This window comes from Elaeis guineensis, chromosome 2, assembly GCF_000442705.2.
Source record: "Elaeis guineensis isolate ETL-2024a chromosome 2, EG11, whole genome shotgun sequence".
Classification (NCBI taxonomy): Eukaryota; Viridiplantae; Streptophyta; class Magnoliopsida; order Arecales; family Arecaceae; genus Elaeis; species Elaeis guineensis.
This window is the reverse complement of record NC_025994.2, coordinates 5,208,133-5,218,168: the sequence shown is the minus strand read 5'-3', so window position 1 is coordinate 5,218,168 and position 10,036 is coordinate 5,208,133. Positions and strand designations below refer to the sequence as shown.

At 34.2% G+C, this 10,036-nt stretch overlaps 1 long non-coding RNA gene across 7 annotated transcripts; it reads right to left on the bottom strand.

The window, feature by feature from the left end:
* Window positions 1-5,550: 5,550 nt before the first annotated feature.
* LOC105033102 (uncharacterized) lies at window positions 5,551-9,783 on the bottom strand. 7 transcript variants are annotated; one of them, XR_012138463.1, is made up of 7 exons: window positions 9,398-9,780; window positions 8,147-8,229; window positions 7,961-8,045; window positions 7,460-7,566; window positions 6,551-6,577; window positions 5,887-6,192; window positions 5,551-5,756 (listed from the first exon to the last, which is right to left on the bottom strand). It is a non-coding gene; the product is annotated as an uncharacterized lncRNA (long non-coding RNA). The 7 variants fall into 7 exon arrangements; XR_002164299.3 differs by having other exon boundaries at window positions 5,887-6,037; window positions 6,109-7,566; window positions 9,398-9,783; XR_002164298.3 differs by having other exon boundaries at window positions 5,887-6,022; window positions 6,109-7,566; window positions 9,398-9,783.
* Between the last annotated feature and the right edge of the window lie 253 nt (window positions 9,784-10,036).

The window sequence follows — 10,036 nt, the reverse complement described above, 5'->3', positions numbered from 1 at the left end:
CACTTTATCGGCGCTTTATCATTAGTTAAAGTCTAGATCAAACTAAACCAACTAAAATAAATCCGATACTTGTTAGTGTAGGCTACATCTGAATGGGACTTAATCAGATAAATTCTAATATTCTCTCACTTGATCCGACCTAACATAATTATCTTTATTTTAGTTATTCCAAATATTTCAAAATTCTTTAATAAATTTTTTTCAAGATCTGATAATTGAAAAACTGACATAGATCCATATTTAAAAACTTAATTGCTTCGTAGGATATACATTGTATACTTGATTACAAAATAATCATCAGTGAGAATTATGACAGCAAATATATTATCAATCAATATATTATTAGAAAATCAGGTAGGATGCATGCATAGATTTTAAAAATCTTTTTGAAGAGAAGGAGAAACAAATTAGGTTAAACCCTTTAACCCCACATGCATTAGATCGTATATAATCTTACCCAAGTTCAGGAATAAAGATATGCATATAATCTGAAAATAAAAACAAAGATGAGATCAAATCTCAATATCTTTGCATGGGTTGAAATTCACCACTATTGAAAATCTTAGATTCGAAGGTCCTTGAGCCGCATACATGTCCGGCCTCTACAAATATCCATGGAGATCAACTTTGAATCCTTCTTCTCGTAGTAGATCATTCTTTTCCAAATAGAATCTTTACCTCTTAAACTTTGATCAGCAATTAATCTTGATTGCAACTTCAATCCTTAAACTACAGCTTTTTCTCTTTATTTCTTGCTGTAGAAGAGACCTTTCTCAACTCTTGGCATGTGGAAGATGGACACCCAACCCTTGGGTATGGAAAAGAGAAAAGAGAGAGAGGATGAGGCATGGAGAGGAGAGAGGAAGAGTTTTTGAATTCACAAAATTTAATTAATTGAATTCCTAAGAGACTATCTCTTTATATAGGTCCTTCCTTGGTCTAAATCAAAAATCAATCAACTTAAAAAAGACTAGTCCTTATCTCATAAGGATTTCTACCTTTTTAATCTGATTATTTTTCATTAAAACTAGACTTAATTAGTAGGATCTAAAACTCTTTTGGCAAGCAAATGAGGCACCCCAGTCAAAATAGAAAGACTAATAGAGCGCCCCACATCAAGAGAGGCAGGTAGTTGGGGCGCCAAGAGATCTAGGGTTTTTTCATGCAAGAGAAGGAACGTAGCCCCTCTCTCTCTCCTTCCATGCCAAACCAAGAGGAGGGGGTGGACCTCTCTCTCTTCCTCGTACCATTCCAAGGGGTTGGTGCTCCTTGGACCTTCCAAAAAGGGAGGATGGCACCATCTTTTCTTTCCATCAATTCTCCACTTCAAAAAAAAATATCAAGGAGATAAAAAGGAGATTAGATTGCCAACTCATTGATATGATCTAATCCTCTTGGACTCACAATTAGGTGCCCAGCTAAATCTTAATGGATTTAGGTTAGGTTCAATGCAATAAACTTGATCCAATCGAAGTCTTGAGAAGAATTAGATTTAACCATGTGCTAGCATGGTTCTCTTAAATCTAATAGAATTTCAATAAAATCCTAACCCAATTAGAACTTCATAAGTTCAATTGATAAATTCAAAATTAAATCCCTTAATGTGTGACCCCATATATTCCATTGTATCTGGTGGTAAGATATATTGTGATCTGCATCACAATATCATCGAAATTTTTTTCGATGGATCGGAACAATTTCATCTCTACCTCTCGAGGGTCATCGATCATCAAGATGATGCTCGATGAGTCCCACAATCCATCAGTGATACCTAGCAGTATGTAGTGGCAACCTAGTAGAATGAAAATATGAATCTCTAGGTATAGTTATCGTATGATTCAGTCATTCTACATGAGTCTCGACTTGACGGAAGTCACGAAAAACTCGTAAGATCCCATCATCAATCATATGCAAGATTGGTTCGACTCGAATTCATTTGTGAATCCCATGAAAACTCTTTTTCAGTATTCACACTTACTTTGACTAAAAACTTTCTGAACTCAGTATCATAAATTATATAGGACTTCTTCTTTTCTATCAAGATCGATAGATTTTATCTAGGTGCATCCTATTCTAAATAATGAATCTGAATCTACTGTAGCCAACATACACAGCAAGAATCCGAATCGCTAAGGATCAAGAAAATGTGTAGCCAAACTCAGTAGCATCGCTGCGAATAACCAATAACACCACAGGTCAAAAGACCACTCATACCACTACAGCATCGAGAAGATCACTAATGAGTGAGTAGACATCCAAATAGTTTTTAATATTGGTTACATTCAGTGCAAGTTGTTCTCTAATAACCACCCACACCCTCACCCTAATGTCCCTACACTGTAGATCCGAGACTCATCTGTCCATAAGAGAGGTGAAACGTACACCGATCTCGAATAGATTGATCACTATCTTTTATGAAGATCTTTTGATCTAAAGTATTTAGGAACTAACCACTAATAAATGTATGTCTCAAATTCTAAATGCTTTGAGAATATATAAAAAATTATTTTTGTTAATTTTTAGAATAAATCATAGACATATAAACATATTTGAAATGAAAAAGTTCTTTATTGATAATAAAAATATTATAAATATAAGATTAAATTTTAAAATTATGAAATATGTCAGCCAACAATTGACTTCTAAAGCACATAACTAACACATATGACCTTCTATGCATTACAATACTAATGACACCTCATAATTAAGTCTTTTATGTAGAATTTTACTTTATGAATAGATGAAACTTTTTACTTATTTCTTATTTTTTTTATATCATATGATAAATAACTGATTAGTATAAAATAAAATAAAATAAATTTTTTATTATAAAAATTAATGTACCGACTTCATACATAGTGTCTCGTATATATTAATCATAAAATGAGCTAATGAGCGACATGATCCTCAAAATTTTAGAAATGAGTCCTTTAGTCAGTGGATCTATAATTACCGGCTATTTTTTATTAATATATTTCACAGATACTATATCCTTTATTCTATCACAAAAAGTGAAGTATTTAACACCAATGTATTTGCTAGTTCCCGTACTCTTTATACTGTAGGAGAATCACTACAGGAAAATATGTAATGGACGACGCTAGTTTTGGCTTTTGGCAATGCAAATAAATGCTTATTAAATGGGTCCACGACGTTTTTCAAAGCGTCAGGTGAGCATGGATTATGTAGGAGTGGGGAACCATCTTTGGAGTCCGACGACGCTTGTAGAAGTGTGACAAAATTACCAACTTTTCCACCCTTTTGAACGCCGTTGGGTTCCAGCAGAAACGGTTGTCTCAGTGGAAACTAAGTGGATCCCGACGATGCTTATACAACCGCCTCTTAGCTTGACTCCCGACAACGGTTGGATCCCGATAAAGGGAATAACTGCTGCTTAGCTTGGCTCCCCACAACGCATTTAAGTGGATCCCGGTGGCGTTCATAAACGTCGCTAGCTCTTCCCATAAAAAAGAAATTTGTATGAAAAAAGATACAATAGCCCTGAACCCCAAAGGTTCCCTTTTCCTCTGTTATAATATCTGTGCTATCCTTTTCTTTTTTGTTATAATATCTGCGCTACCCTGCAGTGGAGCTAGAGCGCACAACAGAAGGGATTTGGGCTGCACCATTCACAGAAGCACCATACACATGTTTATATTAATTTGCTAATACAATATATATGTTTTACAAGTAAAATTTCTGGATAATCAGTAACTGCTGTGGAAGTAAATTTAGAAGGGATTTGGGTGGCACCATTCACAGAAGAGCTGTACACATGTTTATATTAACTTGCTAATACAATATATATTTTATACAAGCAAAATTTTTTGATAATCAGTAATTGCTATTGAAGTAAATTTAGCATGGATACTTCGCTTCTGTTAAAACCATCTCCACACAAAGTGATATTTTGCAGATATCATTGGTTGAGTTATGATTCCAAAATCCAAACACAAACTCAAATATAGGAGCAGATGGTTTGCAACCTTGAAACAGAACTCTAATGGTGAGCAGCTTAATGCTTGGTTGCATTGATGAATGATGATCCAGGATGGCTTCCATGACCACCACCTCTGCCTTCATAACTAGGTCTGTTATTGAAATCCCCTCAACCATAACCCATCCCACCACCATAAATTCCATGCCCCCTTATTCTATCGTTCCATAATCCACCCCCTCTGCCAGGTGGAAACCTTCCTCTATTACTATCAGTTTGTGGTATATATAAAGAAAATATATCATGGCAATGTCAAGCCATAATAGAAATAGATTTAATAGATACAATTATTCAAACAAAATAACAAAAATTGGATCCTGTGGCATTGGAAAATAGGCCTATAATGCAAACATAAACTGCTTAAGATAACCAATCTGAACTACAATCCAAGTAAACTAAGCATAGGTTTCATGACGTGACTTCAATATATTTTGAGAAATAACACAATCTTCTAAACTGTAGCAAGAGAAAAGACCATGATGACTAATTAATAGAACTATTTTGCTTGTTGCATAGCAATTACTTCAGGGGTCTCAAGGGAGAAACTAGAAATATATTTCTGCTCACCACAGGCAGCCAAAGAACAAGAAGGCATTCAGAAACTGCATGTAAAGTAAAAAGACTATTCGTACTGTCTTTTTCTATTTAAATTAACAGCACTGATATAGTTTACAAGACTAGATGTGTTTTGAAAAGATCCTTCCAATGATTTTAAAAATACCCATATTCATTCCCCAAGCTTCTCTAAACTAACAAAGTATAAAGCAAATGATTATGTCAGTCAAATTATGGTAAGTGGAACCAATGATTAAATAGCCAGGAATTTTCAACCATGGAGAAAAAATATGATAAAATTAATAATTATATCACATCAATATTATATATATAAGTGAAAGAGTTTCCACTCACATTCGTGTGGCAAAAGGGCCTTTTCATGCACCACACCACCTACCATCATAAAAAATAAGCGGATGAACCATTAAATAAGACAACAAGCATATGTATAAGCTCCACATCAGGGTACCTAGATGCTAATACCTCATAAATCTATGATACAAAATCTTGTTCAACAAAAGTAATTTTTAGACTTGTGTTCAATATCTTTGTGGTAGAGATGAGAATAATGGAATACAAGTGTGGTAAAACTTGAAAGGACAAGAAGTGGAATGTGTATGCTAGAAGAGGCCGGTTGCTTACCTTCTTCTCATGACCATTATGATTGGCAATATTCTACATATAGTACAAGAAAGAAATATTAAAAATAATACCTAACTCAGAAAATTATCAATGAATATTGTACATAGAAGATATGGTGCTTACCATTCCCTCCTTCCACTTGATAGTCTTACCGGTTATAATTCCTTCCTCAATGAAGGAATATGTCTTCACAAGATTTTAATGGTCCTGTTGGCCAATATACTAGTAAAGAAGCATCTACCTTAAATTTTTTTCATAGTTGTAAAAATAGCATGACACTTCTTTAGAAAATTCATGTTAAGATATACCATAAAAAAATAATTAACTTGCCCATATACACAACATCCAACAAACTTCAAAAAAATATTTGTATTGCATATCAAAATGACAAGTTTTTACACTATGTAAGATTAATGAATGTCTATAATTATAGCCGAATGATGTTATAAAGAAAATACAAAAAGATACATCATATGTAAAATACTTAAAAAAGATAGGACAATCACTTGTCCATGGTATCATCATCATCATCATCTTGGTGACTGTTGAAAGCATCGGAACACTGTAGGAAACAAAGAAAAAACTTTTTAAGTTCATAATATAGATATCAGTAGGTACAATTCACAAAGTCTATACAATTAAAATATAGATAAAAATAATATAAAATCTAGAAATTATATGTAACTAATTACCTGATGTGGGGCAAAATTCCGTAAAAAAGATGTGATGTCATCACCCTGAGTCTTCAATGACACTATCTCTGTTTGATAGCTTTGCCTCAGCTTTTCCATCCGTACGTAGGTCATATCTCTAACTCATCTCCAGTAACTGTATCTCATGTCTCTGATTCATCTTTTAAGTAGTAAATGTACATGAATGCTCAATCTCTTGTCTATTTTAAATATGCAACCCACCTGGCTAATTGCAGAAAAAGTCTGTTGCTGATCAAGTGTCTGACTTAAAAGAGCATCCAAGACAAACTGTATAGACCTCCTCACCTAGATAACAATAAAGAAAAGGGTCACTGCATGATACAAAAAGCATCTGAAAGATTAGTAAATAATTAATTATATCTTACATTCAATAAAAGTAAATATCAAACTTTGGTAAAACATCGATCAACATTCCCATATTTGGACTTGTTTAACTAAAATTTTATATTTATGCTCAAATAGAACAAATCCTGTTTAACAAAAATTAATCAATAGTAAAATTTTAAATATTAACAAGTGTCAAGTATGACAAAAAAAATATTGAAATCGAGAAAGAATAGCTATTTGTCCTGATCAGATAGTGTGCTAATCGCATCAAATGAACCAAACTGAAAAGGGAGCAAAACAACTAGAATATACATACCTGTAATTCTATTAGTGTCAAATTCAGCTGCACAAAGAGACCCAAAAAAAAGTCTGCAACTCAATTGAATAGATCAAAGAGAATATAGTGCATAAGAAAAAGATATACAGAAGTAACGGAGAATAGGAAACCCTTTTTATTACTTCCAAAATAGCCAATATAGGAAAATATAAATATATGCACACAGGCAGTTTAGAGGATAATTGGTAATTGCTAGGAAATTGATGACATTGGAAATTGTTGATGTTGGATAATTTGAGGTGGTTGAATTGTCATCTACTTGTATGAAGGGTAAGCTAAGTGGATAGGTTGCTGGAACTCTAATGTGAATATGTGTTAATCATGGTATATGGTAACATCTGATGGTGAAGAACCTAAACCTGAATCAGCTGATAGGAATCTTTTGGAGTCTTGAGTTACCTGAATCAGCTCATCACTGCAACATATATATAGTTTCTTCACTTCTATGAGAGTGCAGAACGGTGTGTTAAGAATGGGTAATGTTAATGGACTAAATTCCTATTAATACGTCATAGATATTTACCCACAACCCCTCATTTCACTTCAGATAGGGCCTACATGTTAGTTAGGGCCATTGCATTAGTATTGCAATCAGTGCAAGTATTTTGTAATTCTTTTCTTATGTATAATTATGATCTTAGTATAAAAATATTCAGCAACTAATATAAACTCACCACATTTTTTTTTCAAAAAAATAATAAAGACTATTATAGAAACTGAATGCACAGTTTCTTCACTATCTGGCGCAGAGAGGGGCAGTGGAACTCTGGAGGACAGTATTATAAGGAAATCGATCCAATCTTCAACCAGTCCTATCTTGCACATTACCCTTCAAAGATGAGAGCTTTGGAGCAAATACTAAAATAGATGAAAACACCAGTTGTTTACCTCAACATCAGTAGGCATACAGATTATAGGAAGGATGGCCACCCTTCCATATACGGAAAGCAACATCAATCAGTGGAAGAGAATATTGCTGCTGAGAAGACTCAGGACTGCATATAAATTCACCAACTTAAGGCGAATAATTGCTAGGATCATGGAATCTAATCATGTTGAAATCTAAGTTCATCATGGAAAACCCCTTGACACTGAATTAAATAGATATGGAACTTTAAAATAATAGAATTTCAAATAAAAATATATAATTCAAAGCTGAAGAAAAAGTCAAGCATTTTCAGTTATGCACCATGTACAAGAAAAGAGACCCATGAGTCAGTTTCACCCAAAATTTCAAAATCAAACTCAGTTTTGGATCAGATCAATTTTGGAGTTTACAGAGGAATTTCAAGCCATGGCAATAAGTTCACATAAATTTATTGATGAGAGTGAAACACAAGAAGTATGAACTAACAACTAAAACCACTACTAAAAATGTGAGAACTGCACCTTCAAGAGTTGAGAATGCCCTAAAGACAAAGATGAAGGTGGATGGAAAATGGAATGGTTGATCTGTTGCTATTGCAAACAAATCCTGCAAAGAATGATCAAAGTTCCACCCACATATGATAATCTCTTAAGCAGTAAATGTACATGAATGCTCAATCTCTTGTCTATTTTAAATTTGCAACCCACCTCACTAATTGCGGAAAAAGTCGGTTGCTGATCAGGTGTTTGACTTAAAAGCTTATCCAAGAAAATTGTATAGACCTCCTCACCTGGATAACAATAAAAGAAAGGGTCACTGCATGATATGGTTACCAAACCAGACTCCATTGTCAATTATTTGAACATATAGCAGGAATTTTACAACACATGAATTACTATTATACATGTTTGATGACAGCACCTGATAATTTTTCCAATGGCTGAGTACATCATTAGAACAAAGATAACCACAATATTTCCCTGATTCTTAATATTATTTCATTGACATAACATTATGCATATAAAGAGAAAGAAAGCCCGCTCTGCAAAATCAAGTCCATGGTATATCTAGGGAAAAAGAAAAGGTGGCAATGGAGTCTGATAACATTAAGCTTAAATTGCAGAATCTTATTAGGCATAGCAATGTACTCTGCACGAACTTAAGAATTTAACAAGCAAACTGTCAAATGCAATGCATGTTTAAAAATATAACACATAAGTATAAATTAAAAATTATATAAAATAAAATTAAAATGTAAAATTAAACATATGAGATTTTTGTGAAAGAAAGAAATGCAAAAGAAGATAAGCATATAAAAAAAAATGCATGAAAGTAAGCATATTTAAATAAAAATAAAGATCAAATGCCAAAACTTTTAACCTGTTGGATCGATTCCAAAAAGAATAGAGAAATAGAATATAGCTTCTCCAATTCTATTTTCTAGACCTTCTCCAATTCAAAATCCTTTTTTCTTGCATCCTCACATAGATTTTCCTAGTGGTTGGAAGACAGAATATGTTCCGTGTACCAATTGCCAGTTGACCAACCATAGGAAGCAACAAAGAGATGAAGGTTTCAGAAGTGCCAAGATGCCCTGATAGCAGATCCCATTTGAAACCATTATCTACATAGATAGATCTGCTGTTACTGCCCAACTATGCATTTTATTCTGTTGCCATGCCAATGCATAAATTGGATGAGAAGAATCATAACAATTCTTGCGGAGGCGTCTCCATGATTTCGATGGAGCTCCAACCATAAACTCCAAAAACAAAACCTACAGATTGTGGTCTAGAACTCACAGATCTCTCAATGAAACCTATAGATCATAGTCTAGAACTCACAGATCTCTCAATAAAACCTACAGATCATACTCCAATCCACCGATCAAACCCTCAAAATCTATAGATCATCCTCCAATCCATGTATAATATCAGGAGATCAGAGAGGCTTCTTACCTTCCTTCGAGGAAAAGAGAGGAAGATATCGAGGCCGGGCTTCCCCTTCAGCTTTCGGAGCGGATCGTAGTCCCCTTCAGTGGAGACAGACAAGGAGGAGGAGAAGGAGGTGAATGTCGATGCCCTTCAATAGTGACAAAGACGAGGAGAGGGAAGGGATGTCGATGCTTAAGAGGTGGAGGGGGCGGTGGATGGCCTTGGTAACTAGGACCCAGGAGGAGGAGGAGAGAAATTGAAGCGTGGAGGCTGCGCTTAGGGCGATTGGGTTTAGGTGGAGTCCGACGATGCTTAAAGATGTCGTCTTAGAATCCAACGATTCCCATGCTCCAATGCCTTAAACTAGCATCATGAAATGAAAGTGGGCTATACCTTCTTCTTCTTCTTCTTCTTCTTCTTCTTCTTCTTCTTATCACAGTATATCTTTATTAGTCTATTAATAAAATCAACAATTTCTAAGTTTTGTAATAAAATTCTACAATTATATAACTTGTGAGAAAGTCAGGCTATATACTCTTCTTCCACAATGGATATAGTAAGTAAGATCTTATTTCATACTCATCTATAATATAGCACCTTCTGTAAGTAGAAAGATATATTCGATGGTAGATTTTCTACTATCAATACATCTAGCAAAATTCA